The sequence below is a fragment of the Schistocerca gregaria genome, chromosome 6 (assembly GCF_023897955.1).
Source record: "Schistocerca gregaria isolate iqSchGreg1 chromosome 6, iqSchGreg1.2, whole genome shotgun sequence".
Taxonomy (NCBI): Eukaryota; Metazoa; Arthropoda; class Insecta; order Orthoptera; family Acrididae; genus Schistocerca; species Schistocerca gregaria.
The window spans coordinates 30,675,041-30,690,700 of NC_064925.1; the positions used below are offsets into that span (position 1 = coordinate 30,675,041).

Below are 15,660 nucleotides of genomic sequence, written 5' to 3' on the forward strand. Positions count from 1 at the left end.
AGTAATTCACGGCCAGCAGATGTGTCTAGGCAGATACAAGAGAACGATTAGCATCCACAATTGGCAAGCGAGCTGTTATTCGTGCGCAGGAAGCACCCTCCTCCAACTCCTACACTTAATTTACAAACAGTACAAGTGTTCCCATAACATTCTTAAGCCTACGTCGGAAAGATCTGCCTTACGCCGGGTTCACGTAAATCCCACTGCACATTCCTATTCTTTGCGTGCAGTCGGCTGCTACTGGTGTTGCTAGTTGTGACTTCTGATAACAGATGCCGTAGCAATCAGTTCATGGAGTGATTTGTATGTTTTGCGATAGTCTGTCTCTGACAAGCAAGCACAGGTGACATAGGTGCGAACGCAGGAAGCTTGCAGCCCCTCGCTGCCTGCAGACACCGAGCAGCCACACTAGGAGGGCGGCCTAAGCCGTAGGCGAAATGTGCTCATTCGCTTTGGGGCGACGTCGAACTATAAATGAGGCAGTCACTAGCGTGAGCGTCGTGTAAAGTCGCAAAAGTCGGCTGCATGGGCGAGTGCCATGTTTGGGGAGCGTTTCGTAGTTTGCGCAGTGCAATGGAGACGTGGAAACTTGTTGTGGCCCAGTGTTTTGCAGTTGGACGACAAGAGTGGTACACAGTAGCAAAGAGCGAGGCACTGAGTTTGCATGAACAGTGGAGTGCAGAATGGGGCTCGAGATGTGCTTGTTACCTCAGGTGCTGTGTGATTGTCGACAAGGAGTGAAAACGGAGCAATTTGTGACCCCCCTTTCAATTTAAGACGTTAGAAACAGACGGAATTTGCATTCGTAATACCAGAGCATCGAAACTACTTGGAACTCTTGTGTATATGAACGTGTCCGCACCTTTGTACTCTGGTCCCTTCAGCGCTACAAACCAACCAAGCATCGTGTCCGTGCACATCAGAGTCTCAAGGAATGGAGAATAGCGCAGTTTGGTTGCGGATGGGGGCGTAGCTCAGTTGGTAGAGCGTTCGCTTTGCATGTGAAAGGTCCCGGGTTCAAGCCCCGGCGCCTCCATGTTTTGTGGTCAGTGGATGCCAAGTGTTGATCGCGGCGAACCTAAAAGCACGCAAGATGTTGCAAAGCCAGCGTCACAGACTTGTATGATGCATACTGACGTAAGGAGAGCAAGATGTATGTGTGGGGACCGGCTGTCATCGAGTGCAGGTCTGTCTTAGGTATCACGGCTTAACGTCATTGAAGTCTAGAGAGTGGACAACACGTTCGTCTTACTCAGAGCGGTGTCCGAATTCTATTTTCGACGTGATGCGTGCCACTTCCATTGTGGCCAACTACGATTCAATACAGAATGCACGAAACCTGAAAGACACCCTCACAGATACATAGAGAGTAGTGTTTGTCTGCGGAATAATGGGAGTGCAAGCGTCTGTGACATTGATATTGCTGTATGTAGCACAATTTATCATGGAGGGGGCGTAGCTCAGATGGTAGAGCGCTCGCTTAGCATGCGAGAGGTACTGGGATCGATACCCAGCACCTCCAGAATTTTTAACACCCCTACATGCGCACCTTGCCATGCAAGTGGAGTAATTCACAGCCAGCAGATGTGTCTAGGCAGATACAAGAGAACGATTAGCATCCACAATTGGCAAGCGAGCTGTTATTCGTGCGCAGGAAGCACCCTCCTCCAACTCCTACACTTAATTTACAAACAGTACAAGTGTTCCCATAACATTCTTAAGCCTACGTCGGAAAGATCTGCCTTACGCCGGGTTCACGTAAATCCCACTGCACATTCCTATTCTTTGCGTGCAGTCGGCTGCTACTGGTGTTGCTAGTTGTGACTTCTGATAACAGATGCCGTAGCAATCAGTTCATGGAGTGATTTGTATGTTTTGCGATAGTCTGTCTCTGACAAGCAAGCACAGGTGACATAGGTGCGAACGCAGGAAGCTTGCAGCCCCTCGCTGCCTGCAGACACCGAGCAGCCACACTAGGAGGGCGGCCTAAGCCGTAGGCGAAATGTGCTCATTCGCTTTGGGGCGACGTCGAACTATAAATGAGGCAGTCACTAGCGTGAGCGTCGTGTAAAGTCGCAAAAGTCGGCTGCATGGGCGAGTGCCATGTTTGGGGAGCGTTTCGTAGTTTGCGCAGTGCAATGGAGACGTGGAAACTTGTTGTGGCCCAGTGTTTTGCAGTTGGACGACAAGAGTGGTACACAGTAGCAAAGAGCGAGGCACTGAGTTTGCATGAACAGTGGAGTGCAGAATGGGGCTCGAGATGTGCTTGTTACCTCAGGTGCTGTGTGATTGTCGACAAGGAGTGAAAACGGAGCAATTTGTGACCCCCCTTTCAATTTAAGACGTTAGAAACAGACGGAATTTGCATTCGTAATACCAGAGCATCGAAACTACTTGGAACTCTTGTGTATATGAACGTGTCCGCGCCTTTGTACTCTGGTCCCTTCAGCGCTACAAACCAACCAAGCATCGTGTCCGTGCACATCAGAGTCTCAAGGAATGGAGAATAGCGCAGTTTGGTCGCGGATGGGGGCGTAGCTCAGTTGGTAGAGCGTTCGCTTTGCATGTGAAAGGTCCCGGGTTCAAGCCCCGGCGCCTCCATGTTTTGTGGTCAGTGGATGCCAAGTGTTGATCGCGGCGAACCTAAAAGCACGCAAGATGTTGCAAAGCCAGCGTCACAGACTTGTATGATGCATACTGACGTAAGGAGAGCAAGATGTATGTGTGGGGACCGGCTGTCATCGAGTGCAGGTCTGTCTTAGGTATCACGGCTTAACGTCATTGAAGTCTAGAGAGTGGACAACACGTTCGTCTTACTCAGAGCGGTGTCCGAATTCTATTTTCGACGTGATGCGTGCCACTTCCATTGTGGCCAACTACGATTCAATACAGAATGCACGAAACCTGAAAGACACCCTCACAGATACATAGAGAGTAGTGTTTGTCTGCGGAATAATGGGAGTGCAAGCGTCTGTGACATTGATATTGCTGTATGTAGCACAATTTATCATGGAGGGGGCGTAGCTCAGATGGTAGAGCGCTCGCTTAGCATGCGAGAGGTACTGGGATCGATACCCAGCGCCTCCAGAATTTTTAACACCCCTACATGCGCACCTTGCCATGCAAGTGGAGTAATTCACAGCCAGCAGATGTGTCTAGGCAGATACAAGAGAACGATTAGCATCCACAATTGGCAAGCGAGCTGTTATTCGTGCGCAGGAAGCACCCTCCTCCAACTCCTACACTTAATTTACAAACAGTACAAGTGTTCCCATAACATTCTTAAGCCTACGTCGGAAAGATCTGCCTTACGCCGGGTTCACGTAAATCCCACTGCACATTCCTATTCTTTGCGTGCAGTCGGCTGCTACTGGTGTTGCTAGTTGTGACTTCTGATAACAGATGCCGTAGCAATCAGTTCATGGAGTGATTTGTATGTTTTGCGATAGTCTGTCTCTGACAAGCAAGCACAGGTGACATAGGTGCGAACGCAGGAAGCTTGCAGCCCCTCGCTGCCTGCAGACACCGAGCAGCCACACTAGGAGGGCGGCCTAAGCCGTAGGCGAAATGTGCTCATTCGCTTTGGGGCGACGTCGAACTATAAATGAGGCAGTCACTAGCGTGAGCGTCGTGTAAAGTCGCAAAAGTCGGCTGCATGGGCGAGTGCCATGTTTGGGGAGCGTTTCGTAGTTTGCGCAGTGCAATGGAGACGTGGAAACTTGTTGTGGCCCAGTGTTTTGCAGTTGGACGACAAGAGTGGTACACAGTAGCAAAGAGCGAGGCACTGAGTTTGCATGAACAGTGGAGTGCAGAATGGGGCTCGAGATGTGCTTGTTACCTCAGGTGCTGTGTGATTGTCGACAAGGAGTGAAAACGGAGCAATTTGTGACCCCCCTTTCAATTTAAGACGTTAAAAACAGACGGAATTTGCATTCGTAATACCAGAGCATCGAAACTACTTGGAACTCTTGTGTATATGAACGTGTCCGCGCCTTTGTACTCTGGTCCCTTCAGCGCTACAAACCAACCAAGCATCGTGTCCGTGCACATCAGAGTCTCAAGGAATGGAGAATAGCGCAGTTTGGTCGCGGATGGGGGCGTAGCTCAGTTGGTAGAGCGTTCGCTTTGCATGTGAAAGGTCCCGGGTTCAAGCCCCGGCGTCTCCATGTTTTGTGGTCAGTGGATGCCAAGTGTTGATCGCGGCGAACCTAAAAGCACGCAAGATGTTGCAAAGCCAGCGTCACAGACTTGTATGATGCATACTGACGTAAGGAGAGCAAGATGTATGTGTGGGGACCGGCTGTCATCGAGTGCAGGTCTGTCTTAGGTATCACGGCTTAACGTCATTGAAGTCTAGAGAGTGGACAACACGTTCGTCTTACTCAGAGCGGTGTCCGAATTCTATTTTCGACGTGATGCGTGCCACTTCCATTGTGGCCAACTACGATTCAATACAGAATGCACGAAACCTGAAAGACACCCTCACAGATACATAGAGAGTAGTGTTTGTCTGCGGAATAATGGGAGTGCAAGCGTCTGTGACATTGATATTGCAGTATGTAGCACAATTTATCATGGAGGGGGCGTAGCTCAGATGGTAGAGCGCTCGCTTAGCATGCGAGAGGTACTGGGATCGATACCCAGCGCCTCCAGAATTTTTAACACCCCTACATGCGCACCTTGCCATGCAAGTGGAGTAATTCACAGCCAGCAGATGTGTCTAGGCAGATACAAGAGAACGATTAGCATCCACAATTGGCAAGCGTGCTGTTATTCGTGCGCAGGAAGCACCCTCCTCCAACTCCTACACTTAATTTACAAACAGTACAAGTGTTCCCATAACATTCTTAAGCCTACGTCGGAAAGATCTGCCTTACGCCGGGTTCACGTAAATCCCACTGCACATTCCTATTCTTTGCGTGCAGTCGGCTGCTACTGGTGTTGCTAGTTGTGACTTCTGATAACAGATGCCGTAGCAATCAGTTCATGGAGTGATTTGTATGTTTTGCGATAGTCTGTCTCTGACAAGCAAGCACAGGTGACATAGGTGCGAACGCAGGAAGCTTGCAGCCCCTCGCTGCCTGCAGACACCGAGCAGCCACACTAGGAGGGCGGCCTAAGCCGTAGGCGAAATGTGCTCATTCACTTTGGGGCGACGTCGAACTATAAATGAGGCTGTCACTAGCGTGAGCGTCGTGTAAAGTCGTAAAAGTCGGCTGCATGGGCGAGTGCCATGTTTGGGGAGCGTTTCGTAGTTTGCGCAGTGCAATGGAGACGTGGAAACTTGTTGTGGCCCAGTGTTTTGCAGTTGGACGACAAGAGTGGTACACAGTAGCAAAGAGCGAGGCACTGAGTTTGCATGAACAGTGGAGTGCAGAATGGGGCTCGAGATGTGCTTGTTACCTCAGGTGCTGTGTGATTGTCGACAAGGAGTGAAAACGGAGCAATTTGTGACCCCCCTTTCAATTTAAGACGTTAAAAACAGACGGAATTTGCATTCGTAATACCAGAGCATCGAAACTACTTGGAACTCTTGTGTATATGAACGTGTCCGCGCCTTTGTACTCTGGTCCCTTCAGCGCTACAAACCAACCAAGCATCGTGTCCGTGCACATCAGAGTCTCAAGGAATGGAGAATAGCGCAGTTTGGTCGCGGATGGGGGCGTAGCTCAGTTGGTAGAGCGTTCGCTTTGCATGTGAAAGGTCCCGGGTTGAAGCCCCGGCGCCTCCATGTTTCGTGGTCAGTGGATGCCAAGTGTTGATCGCGGCGAACCTAAAAGCACGCAAGATGTTGCAAAGCCAGCGTCACAGACTTGTATGATGCATACTGACGTAAGGAGAGCAAGATGTATGTGTGGGGACCGGCTGTCATCGTGTGCAGGTCTGTCTTAGGTATCACGGCTTAACGTCATTGAAGTCTAGAGAGTGGACAACACGTTCGTCTTACTCAGAGCGGTGTCCGAATTCTATTTTCGACGTGATGCGTGCCACTTCCATTGTGGCCAACTACGATTCAATACAGAATGCACGAAACCTGAAAGACACCCTCACAGATACATAGAGAGTAGTGTTTGTCTGCGGAATAATGGGAGTGCAAGCGTCTGTGACATTGATATTGCTGTATGTAGCACAATTTATCATGGAGGGGGCGTAGCTCAGATGGTAGAGCGCTCGCTTAGCATGCGAGAGGTACTGGGATCGATACCCAGCGCCTCCAGAATTTTTAACGCCCCTACATGCGCACCTTGCCATGCAAGTGGAGTAATTCACAGCCAGCAGATGTGTCTAGGCAGATACAAGAGAACGATTAGCATCCACAATTGGCAAGCGTGCTGTTATTCGTGCGCAGGAAGCACCCTCCTCCAACTCCTACACTTAATTTACAAACAGTACAAGTGTTCCCATAACATTCTTAAGCCTACGTCGGAAAGATCTGCCTTACGCCGGGTTCACGTAAATCCCACTGCACATTCCTATTCTTTGCGTGCAGTCGGCTGCTACTGGTGTTGCTAAATGTGACTTCTGATAACAGATGCCGTAGCAATCAGTTCATGGAGTGATTTGTATGTTTTGCGATAGTCTGTCTCTGACAAGCAAGCACAGGTGACATAGGTGCGAACGCAGGAAGCTTGCAGCCCCTCGCTGCCTGCAGACACCGAGCAGCCACACTAGGAGGGCGGCCTAAGCCGTAGGCGAAATGTGCTCATTCGCTTTGGGGCGACGTCGAACTATAAATGAGGCTGTCACTAGCGTGAGCGTCGTGTAAAGTCGCAAAAGTCGGCTGCATGGGCGAGTGCCATGTTTGGGGAGCGTTTCGTAGTTTGCGCAGTGCAATGGAGACGTGGAAACTTGTTGTGGCCCAGTGTTTTGCAGTTGGACGACAAGAGTGGTACACAGTAGCAAAGAGCGAGGCACTGAGTTTGCATGAACAGTGGAGTGCAGAATGGGGCTCGAGATGTGCTTGTTACCTCAGGTGCTGTGTGATTGTCGACAAGGAGTGAAAACGGAGCAATTTGTGACCCCCCTTTCAATTTAAGACGTTAAAAACAGACGGAATTTGCATTCGTAATACCAGAGCATCGAAACTACTTGGAACTCTTGTGTATATGAACGTGTCCGCGCCTTTGTACTCTGGTCCCTTCAGCGCTACAAACCAACCAAGCATCGTGTCCGTGCACATCAGAGTCCCAAGGAATGGAGAATAGCGCAGTTTGGTCGCGGATGGGGGCGTAGCTCAGTTGGTAGAGCGTTCGCTTTGTATGTGAAAGGTCCCGGGTTCAAGCCCCGGCGCCTCCATGTTTTGTGGTCAGTGGATGCCAAGTGTTGATCGCGGCGAACCTAAAAGCACGCAAGATGTTGCAAAGCCAGCGTCACAGACTTGTATGATGCATACTGACGTAAGGAGAGCAAGATGTATGTGTGGGGACCGGCTGTCATCGAGTGCAGGTCTGTCTTAGGTATCACGGCTTAACGTCATTGAAGTCTAGAGAGTGGACAACACGTTCGTCTTACTCAGAGCGGTGTCCGAATTCTATTTTCGACGTGATGCGTGCCACTTCCATTGTGGCCAACTACGATTCAATACAGAATGCACGAAACCTGAAAGACACCCTCACAGATACATAGAGAGTAGTGTTTGTCTGCGGAATAATGGGAGTGCAAGCGTCTGTGACATTGATATTGCTGTATGTAGCACAATTTATCATGGAGGGGGCGTAGCTCAGATGGTAGAGCGCTCGCTTAGCATGCGAGAGGTACTGGGATCGATACCCTGCGCCTCCAGAATTTTTAACACACCTACATGCGCACCTTGCCATGCAAGTGGAGTAATTCACAGCCAGCAGATGTGTCTAGGCAGATACAAGAGAACGATTAGCATCCACAATTGGCAAGCGTGCTGTTATTCGTGCGCAGGAAGCACCCTCCTCCAACTCCTACACTTAATTTACAAACAGTACAAGTGTTCCCATAACATTCTTAAGCCTACGTCGGAAAGATCTGCCTTACGCCGGGTTCACGTAAATCCCACTGCACATTCCTATTCTTTGCGTGCAGTCGGCTGCTACTGGTGTTGCTAGTTGTGACTTCTGATAACAGATGCCGTAGCAATCAGTTCATGGAGTGATTTGTATGTTTTGCGATAGTCTGTCTCTGACAAGCAAGCACAGGTGACATAGGTGCGAACGCAGGAAGCTTGCAGCCCCTCGCTGCCTGCAGACACCGAGCAGCCACACTAGGAGGGCGGCCTAAGCCGTAGGCGAAATGTGCTCATTCGCTTTGGGGCGACGTCGAACTATAAATGAGGCTGTCACTAGCGTGAGCGTCGTGTAAAGTCGTAAAAGTCGGCTGCATGGGCGAGTGCCATGTTTGGGGAGCGTTTCGTAGTTTGCGCAGTGCAATGGAGACGTGGAAACTTGTTGTGGCCCAGTGTTTTGCAGTTGGACGACAAGAGTGGTACACAGTAGCAAAGAGCGAGGCACTGAGTTTGCATGAACAGTGGAGTGCAGAATGGGGCTCGAGATGTGCTTGTTACCTCAGGTGCTGTGTGATTGTCGACAAGGAGTGAAAACGGAGCAATTTGTGACCCCCCTTTCAATTTAAGACGTTAAAAACAGACGGAATTTGCATTCGTAATACCAGAGCATCGAAACTACTTGGAACTCTTGTGTATATGAACGTGTCCGCGCCTTTGTACTCTGGTCCCTTCAGCGCTACAAACCAACCAAGCATCGTGTCCGTGCACATCAGAGTCTCAAGGAATGGAGAATAGCGCAGTTAGGTCGCGGATGGGGGCGTAGCTCAGTTGGTAGAGCGTTCGCTTTGCATGTGAAAGGTCCCGGGTTGAAGCCCCGGCGCCTCCATGTTTCGTGGTCAGTGGATGCCAAGTGTTGATCGCGGCGAACCTAAAAGCACGCAAGATGTTGCAAAGCCAGCGTCACAGACTTGTATGATGCATACTGACGTAAGGAGAGCAAGATGTATGTGTGGGGACCGGCTGTCATCGTGTGCAGGTCTGTCTTAGGTATCACGGCTTAACGTCATTGAAGTCTAGAGAGTGGACAACACGTTCGTCTTACTCAGAGCGGTGTCCGAATTCTATTTTCGACGTGATGCGTGCCACTTCCATTGTGGCCAACTACGATTCAATACAGAATGCACGAAACCTGAAAGACACCCTCACAGATACATAGAGAGTAGTGTTTGTCTGCGGAATAATGGGAGTGCAAGCGTCTGTGACATTGATATTGCTGTATGTAGCACAATTTATCATGGAGGGGGCGTAGCTCAGATGGTAGAGCGCTCGCTTAGCATGCGAGAGGTACTGGGATCGATACCCAGCGCCTCCAGAATTTTTAACACCCCTACATGCGCACCTTGCCATGCAAGTGGAGTAATTCACAGCCAGCAGATGTGTCTAGGCAGATACAAGAGAACGATTAGCATCCACAATTGGCAAGCGTGCTGTTATTCGTGCGCAGGAAGCACCCTCCTCCAACTCCTACACTTAATTTACAAACAGTACAAGTGTTCCCATAAGATTCTTAAGCCTACGTCGGAAAGATCTGCCTTACGCCGTGTTCACGTAAATCCCACTGCACATTCCTATTCTTTGCGTGCAGTCGGCTGCTACTGGTGTTGCTAGTTGTGACTTCTGATAACAGATGCCGTAGCAATCAGTTCATGGAGTGATTTGTATGTTTTGCGATAGTCTGTCTCTGACAAGCAAGCACAGGTGACATAGGTGCGAACGCAGGAAGCTTGCAGCCCCTCGCTGCCTGCAGACACCGAGCAGCCACACTAGGAGGGCGGCCTAAGCCGTAGGCGAAATGTGCTCATTCGCTTTGGGGCGACGTCGAACTATAAATGAGGCTGTCACTAGCGTGAGCGTCGTGTAAAGTCGTAAAAGTCGGCTGCATGGGCGAGTGCCATGTTTGGGGAGCGTTTCGTAGTTTGCGCAGTGCAATGGAGACGTGGAAACTTGTTGTGGCCCAGTGTTTTGCAGTTGGACGACAAGAGTGGTACACAGTAGCAAAGAGCGAGGCACTGAGTTTGCATGAACAGTGGAGTGCAGAATGGGGCTCGAGATGTGCTTGTTACCTCAGGTGCTGTGTGATTGTCGACAAGGAGTGAAAACGGAGCAATTTGTGACCCCCCTTTCAATTTAAGACGTTAAAAACAGACGGAATTTGCATTCGTAATACCAGAGCATCGAAACTACTTGGAACTCTTGTGTATATGAACGTGTCCGCGCCTTTGTACTCTGGTCCCTTCAGCGCTACAAACCAACCAAGCATCGTGTCCGTGCACATCAGAGTCTCAAGGAGTGGAGAATAGCGCAGTTTGGTCGCGGATGGGGGCGTAGCTCAGTTGGTAGAGCGTTCGCTTTGCATGTGAAAGGTCCCGGGTTCAAGCCCCGGCGCCTCCATGTTTTGTGGTCAGTGGATGCCAAGTGTTGATCGCGGCGAACCTAAAAGCACGCAAGATGTTGCAAAGCCAGCGTCACAGACTTGTATGATGCATACTGACGTAAGGAGAGCAAGATGTATGTGTGGGGACCGGCTGTCATCGAGTGCAGGTCTGTCTTAGGTATCACGGCTTAACGTCATTGAAGTCTAGAGAGTGGACAACACGTTCGTCTTACTCAGAGCGGTGTCCGAATTCTATTTTCGACGTGATGCGTGCCACTTCCATTGTGGCCAACTACGATTCAATACAGAATGCACGAAACCTGAAAGACACCCTCACAGATACATAGAGAGTAGTGTTTGTCTGCGGAATAATGGGAGTGCAAGCGTCTGTGACATTGATATTGCTGTATGTAGCGCAATTTATCATGGAGGGGGGTAGCTGAGATGGTAGAGCGCTCGCTTAGCATGCGAGAGGTACTGGGATCGATACCCAGCACCTCCAGAATTTTTAACACACCTACATGCGCACCTTGCCATGCAAGTGGAGTAATTCACAGCCAGCAGATGTGTCTAGGCAGATACAAGAGAACGATTAGCATCCACAATTGGCAAGCGTGCTGTTATTCGTGCGCAGGAAGCACCCTCCTCCAACTCCTACACTTAATTTACAAACAGTACAAGTGTTCCCATAAGATTCTTAAGCCTACGTCGGAAAGATCTGCCTTACGCCGGGTTCACGTAAATCCCACTGCACATTCCTATTCTTTGCGTGCAGTCGGCTGCTACTGGTGTTGCTAGTTGTGACTTCTGATAACAGATGCCGTAGCAATCAGTTCATGGAGTGATTTGTATGTTTTGCGATAGTCTGTCTCTGACAAGCAAGCACAGGTGACATAGGTGCGAACGCAGGAAGCTTGCAGCCCCTCGCTGCCTGCAGACACCGAGCAGCCACACTAGGAGGGCGGCCTAAGCCGTAGGCGAAATGTGCTCATTCGCTTTGGGGCGACGTCGAACTATAAATGAGGCTGTCACTAGCGTGAGCGTCGTGTAAAGTCGTAAAAGTCGGCTGCATGGGCGAGTGCCATGTTTGGGGAGCGTTTCGTAGTTTGCGCAGTGCAATGGAGACGTGGAAACTTGTTGTGGCCCAGTGTTTTGCAGTTGGACGACAAGAGTGGTACACAGTAGCAAAGAGCGAGGCACTGAGTTTGCATGAACAGTGGAGTGCAGAATGGGGCTCGAGATGTGCTTGTTACCTCAGGTGCTGTGTGATTGTCGACAAGGAGTGAAAACGGAGCAATTTGTGACCCCCCTTTCAATTTAAGACGTTAAAAACAGACGGAATTTGCATTCGTAATACCAGAGCATCGAAACTACTTGGAACTCTTGTGTATATGAACGTGTCCGCGCCTTTGTACTCTGGTCCCTTCAGCGCTACAAACCAACCAAGCATCGTGTCCGTGCACATCAGAGTCTCAAGGAATGGAGAATAGCGCAGTTTGGTCGCGGATGGGGGCGTAGCTCAGTTGGTAGAGCGTTCGCTTTGCATGTGAAAGGTCCCGGGTTCAAGCCCCGGCGCCTCCATGTTTTGTGGTCAGTGGATGCCAAGTGTTGATCGCGGCGAACCTAAAAGCACGCAAGATGTTGCAAAGCCAGCGTCACAGACTTGTATGATGCATACTGACGTAAGGAGAGCAAGATGTATGTGTGGGGACCGGCTGTCATCGAGTGCAGGTCTGTCTTAGGTATCACGGCTTAACGTCATTGAAGTCTAGAGAGTGGACAACACGTTCGTCTTACTCAGAGCGGTGTCCGAATTCTATTTTCGACGTGATGCGTGCCACTTCCATTGTGGCCAACTACGATTCAATACAGAATGCACGAAACCTGAAAGACACCCTCACAGATACATAGAGAGTAGTGTTTGTCTGCGGAATAATGGGAGTGCAAGCGTCTGTGACATTGATATTGCTGTATGTAGCGCAATTTATCATGGAGGGGGGTAGCTGAGATGGTAGAGCGCTCGCTTAGCATGCGAGAGGTACTGGGATCGATACCCAGCGCCTCCAGAATTTTTAACACACCTACATGCGCACCTTGCCATGCAAGTGGAGTAATTCACAGCCAGCAGATGTGTCTAGGCAGATACAAGAGAACGATTAGCATCCACAATTGGCAAGCGTGCTGTTATTCGTGCGCAGGAAGCACCCTCCTCCAACTCCTACACTTAATTTACAAACAGTACAAGTGTTCCCATAAGATTCTTAAGCCTACGTCGGAAAGATCTGCCTTACGCCGGGTTCACGTAAATCCCACTGCACATTCCTATTCTTTGCGTGCAGTCGGCTGCTACTGGTGTTGCTAGTTGTGACTTCTGATAACAGATGCCGTAGCAATCAGTTCATGGAGTGATTTGTATGTTTTGCGATAGTCTGTCTCTGACAAGCAAGCACAGGTGACATAGGTGCGAACGCAGGAAGCTTGCAGCCCCTCGCTGCCTGCAGACACCGAGCAGCCACACTAGGAGGGCGGCCTAAGCCGTAGGCGAAATGTGCTCATTCGCTTTGGGGCGACGTCGAACTATAAATGAGGCTGTCACTAGCGTGAGCGTCGTGTAAAGTCGTAAAAGTCGGCTGCATGGGCGAGTGCCATGTTTGGGGAGCGTTTCGTAGTTTGCGCAGTGCAATGGAGACGTGGAAACTTGTTGTGGCCCAGTGTTTTGCAGTTGGACGACAAGAGTGGTACACAGTAGCAAAGAGCGAGGCACTGAGTTTGCATGAACAGTGGAGTGCAGAATGGGGCTCGAGATGTGCTTGTTACCTCAGGTGCTGTGTGATTGTCGACAAGGAGTGAAAACGGAGCAATTTGTGACCCCCCTTTCAATTTAAGACGTTAAAAACAGACGGAATTTGCATTCGTAATACCAGAGCATCGAAACTACTTGGAACTCTTGTGTATATGAACGTGTCCGCGCCTTTGTACTCTGGTCCCTTCAGCGCTACAAACCAACCAAGCATCGTGTCCGTGCACATCAGAGTCTCAAGGAATGGAGAATAGCGCAGTTTGGTCGCGGATGGGGGCGTAGCTCAGTTGGTAGAGCGTTCGCTTTGCATGTGAAAGGTCCCGGGTTGAAGCCCCGGCGCCTCCATGTTTCGTGGTCAGTGGATGCCAAGTGTTGATCGCGGCGAACCTAAAAGCACGCAAGATGTTGCAAAGCCAGCGTCACAGACTTGTATGATGCATACTGACGTAAGGAGAGCAAGATGTATGTGTGGGGACCGGCTGTCATCGTGTGCAGGTCTGTCTTAGGTATCACGGCTTAACGTCATTGAAGTCTAGAGAGTGGACAACACGTTCGTCTTACTCAGAGCGGTGTCCGAATTCTATTTTCGACGTGATGCGTGCCACTTCCATTGTGGCCAACTACGATTCAATACAGAATGCACGAAACCTGAAAGACACCCTCACAGATACATAGAGAGTAGTGTTTGTCTGCGGAATAATGGGAGTGCAAGCGTCTGTGACATTGATATTGCTGTATGTAGCACAATTTATCATGGAGGGGGCGTAGCTCAGATGGTAGAGCGCTCGCTTAGCATGCGAGAGGTACTGGGATCGATACCCAGCGCCTCCAGAATTTTTAACACACCTACATGCGCACCTTGCCATGCAAGTGGAGTAATTCACAGCCAGCAGATGTGTCTAGGCAGATACAAGAGAACGATTAGCATCCACAATTGGCAAGCGTGCTGTTATTCGTGCGCAGGAAGCACCCTCCTCCAACTCCTACACTTAATTTACAAACAGTACAAGTGTTCCCATAACATTCTTAAGCCTACGTCGGAAAGATCTGCCTTACGCCGGGTTCACGTAAATCCCACTGCACATTCCTATTCTTTGCGTGCAGTCGGCTGCTACTGGTGTTGCTAGTTGTGACTTCTGATAACAGATGGCGTAGCAATCAGTTCATGGAGTGATTTGTATGTTTTGCGATAGTCTGTCTCTGACAAGCAAGCACAGGTGACATAGGTGCGAACGCAGGAAGCTTGCAGCCCCTCGCTGCCTGCAGACACCGAGCAGCCACACTAGGAGGGCGGCCTAAGCCGTAGGCGAAATGTGCTCATTCGCTTTGGGGCGACGTCGAACTATAAATGAGGCTGTCACTAGCGTGAGCGTCGTGTAAAGTCGTAAAAGTCGGCTGCATGGGCGAGTGCCATGTTTGGGGAGCGTTTCGTAGTTTGCGCAGTGCAATGGAGACGTGGAAACTTGTTGTGGCCCAGTGTTTTGCAGTTGGACGACAAGAGTGGTACACAGTAGCAAAGAGCGAGGCACTGAGTTTGCATGAACAGTGGAGTGCAGAATGGGGCTCGAGATGTGCTTGTTACCTCAGGTGCTGTGTGATTGTCGACAAGGAGTGAAAACGGAGCAATTTGTGACCCCCCTTTCAATTTAAGACGTTAAAAACAGACGGAATTTGCATTCGTAATACCAGAGCATCGAAACTACTTGGAACTCTTGTGTATATGAACGTGTCCGCGCCTTTGTACTCTGGTCCCTTCAGCGCTACAAACCAACCAAGCATCGTGTCCGTGCACATCAGAGTCTCAAGGAATGGAGAATAGCGCAGTTTGGTCGCGGATGGGGGCGTAGCTCAGTTGGTAGAGCGTTCGCTTTGCATGTGAAAGGTCCCGGGTTCAAGCCCCGGCGCCTCCATGTTTTGTGGTCAGTGGATGCCAAGTGTTGATCGCGGCGAACCTAAAAGCACGCAAGATGTTGCAAAGCCAGCGTCACAGACTTGTATGATGCATACTGACGTAAGGAGAGCAAGATGTATGTGTGGGGACCGGCTGTCATCGAGTGCAGGTCTGTCTTAGGTATCACGGCTTAACGTCATTGAAGTCTAGAGAGTGGACAACACGTTCGTCTTACTCAGAGCGGTGTCCGAATTCTATTTTCGACGTGATGCGTGGCCAACTACGATTCAATACAGAATGCACGAAACCTGAAAGACACCCTCACAGATACATAGAGAGTAGTGTTTGTCTGCGGAATAATGGGAGTGCAAGCGTCTGTGACATTGATATTGCTGTATGTAGCACAATTTATCATGGAGGGGGCGTAGCTCAGATGGTAGAGCGCTCGTTTAGCATGCGAGAGGTACTGGGATCGATACCCAGCGCCTCCAGAATTTTTAACACACCTACATGCGCACCTTGCCATGCAAGTGGAGTAATTCACAGCCAGCAGATATGTC

At 50.0% G+C, this 15,660-nt stretch overlaps 18 non-coding genes across 18 annotated transcripts; all 18 read left to right on the plus strand.

Annotated features, from left to right (window-relative positions):
- Positions 1-963: 963 nt before the first annotated feature.
- Positions 964-1,036, plus strand: Trnaa-ugc (transfer RNA alanine (anticodon UGC)). Its single transcript has one exon. It is a non-coding gene; the product is annotated as a tRNA-Ala (tRNA).
- A 413-nt stretch (positions 1,037-1,449) lies between these two features.
- Trnaa-agc (transfer RNA alanine (anticodon AGC)) lies at positions 1,450-1,522 on the plus strand. Its single transcript has one exon. It is a non-coding gene; the product is annotated as a tRNA-Ala (tRNA).
- Positions 1,523-2,528: 1,006 nt separating this feature from the next.
- Positions 2,529-2,601, plus strand: Trnaa-ugc (transfer RNA alanine (anticodon UGC)). The gene has a single exon. It is a non-coding gene; the product is annotated as a tRNA-Ala (tRNA).
- Positions 2,602-3,014: 413 nt separating this feature from the next.
- On the plus strand, positions 3,015-3,087 carry Trnaa-agc (transfer RNA alanine (anticodon AGC)). The gene has a single exon. It is a non-coding gene; the product is annotated as a tRNA-Ala (tRNA).
- A 1,006-nt stretch (positions 3,088-4,093) lies between these two features.
- On the plus strand, positions 4,094-4,166 carry Trnaa-ugc (transfer RNA alanine (anticodon UGC)). Its single transcript has one exon. It is a non-coding gene; the product is annotated as a tRNA-Ala (tRNA).
- Positions 4,167-4,579: 413 nt separating this feature from the next.
- On the plus strand, positions 4,580-4,652 carry Trnaa-agc (transfer RNA alanine (anticodon AGC)). Its single transcript has one exon. It is a non-coding gene; the product is annotated as a tRNA-Ala (tRNA).
- A 1,006-nt stretch (positions 4,653-5,658) lies between these two features.
- Trnaa-ugc (transfer RNA alanine (anticodon UGC)) lies at positions 5,659-5,731 on the plus strand. Its single transcript has one exon. It is a non-coding gene; the product is annotated as a tRNA-Ala (tRNA).
- A 413-nt stretch (positions 5,732-6,144) lies between these two features.
- On the plus strand, positions 6,145-6,217 carry Trnaa-agc (transfer RNA alanine (anticodon AGC)). The gene has a single exon. It is a non-coding gene; the product is annotated as a tRNA-Ala (tRNA).
- Positions 6,218-7,223: 1,006 nt separating this feature from the next.
- Positions 7,224-7,296, plus strand: Trnat-ugu (transfer RNA threonine (anticodon UGU)). Its single transcript has one exon. It is a non-coding gene; the product is annotated as a tRNA-Thr (tRNA).
- A 413-nt stretch (positions 7,297-7,709) lies between these two features.
- On the plus strand, positions 7,710-7,782 carry Trnaa-agc (transfer RNA alanine (anticodon AGC)). The gene has a single exon. It is a non-coding gene; the product is annotated as a tRNA-Ala (tRNA).
- Positions 7,783-8,788: 1,006 nt separating this feature from the next.
- On the plus strand, positions 8,789-8,861 carry Trnaa-ugc (transfer RNA alanine (anticodon UGC)). Its single transcript has one exon. It is a non-coding gene; the product is annotated as a tRNA-Ala (tRNA).
- Positions 8,862-9,274: 413 nt separating this feature from the next.
- Trnaa-agc (transfer RNA alanine (anticodon AGC)) lies at positions 9,275-9,347 on the plus strand. Its single transcript has one exon. It is a non-coding gene; the product is annotated as a tRNA-Ala (tRNA).
- A 1,006-nt stretch (positions 9,348-10,353) lies between these two features.
- Trnaa-ugc (transfer RNA alanine (anticodon UGC)) lies at positions 10,354-10,426 on the plus strand. Its single transcript has one exon. It is a non-coding gene; the product is annotated as a tRNA-Ala (tRNA).
- Positions 10,427-11,917: 1,491 nt separating this feature from the next.
- Positions 11,918-11,990, plus strand: Trnaa-ugc (transfer RNA alanine (anticodon UGC)). The gene has a single exon. It is a non-coding gene; the product is annotated as a tRNA-Ala (tRNA).
- Positions 11,991-13,481: 1,491 nt separating this feature from the next.
- Trnaa-ugc (transfer RNA alanine (anticodon UGC)) lies at positions 13,482-13,554 on the plus strand. Its single transcript has one exon. It is a non-coding gene; the product is annotated as a tRNA-Ala (tRNA).
- A 413-nt stretch (positions 13,555-13,967) lies between these two features.
- On the plus strand, positions 13,968-14,040 carry Trnaa-agc (transfer RNA alanine (anticodon AGC)). The gene has a single exon. It is a non-coding gene; the product is annotated as a tRNA-Ala (tRNA).
- Positions 14,041-15,046: 1,006 nt separating this feature from the next.
- Positions 15,047-15,119, plus strand: Trnaa-ugc (transfer RNA alanine (anticodon UGC)). Its single transcript has one exon. It is a non-coding gene; the product is annotated as a tRNA-Ala (tRNA).
- Positions 15,120-15,518: 399 nt separating this feature from the next.
- Positions 15,519-15,591, plus strand: Trnaa-agc (transfer RNA alanine (anticodon AGC)). The gene has a single exon. It is a non-coding gene; the product is annotated as a tRNA-Ala (tRNA).
- Positions 15,592-15,660: the final 69 nt, after the last annotated feature.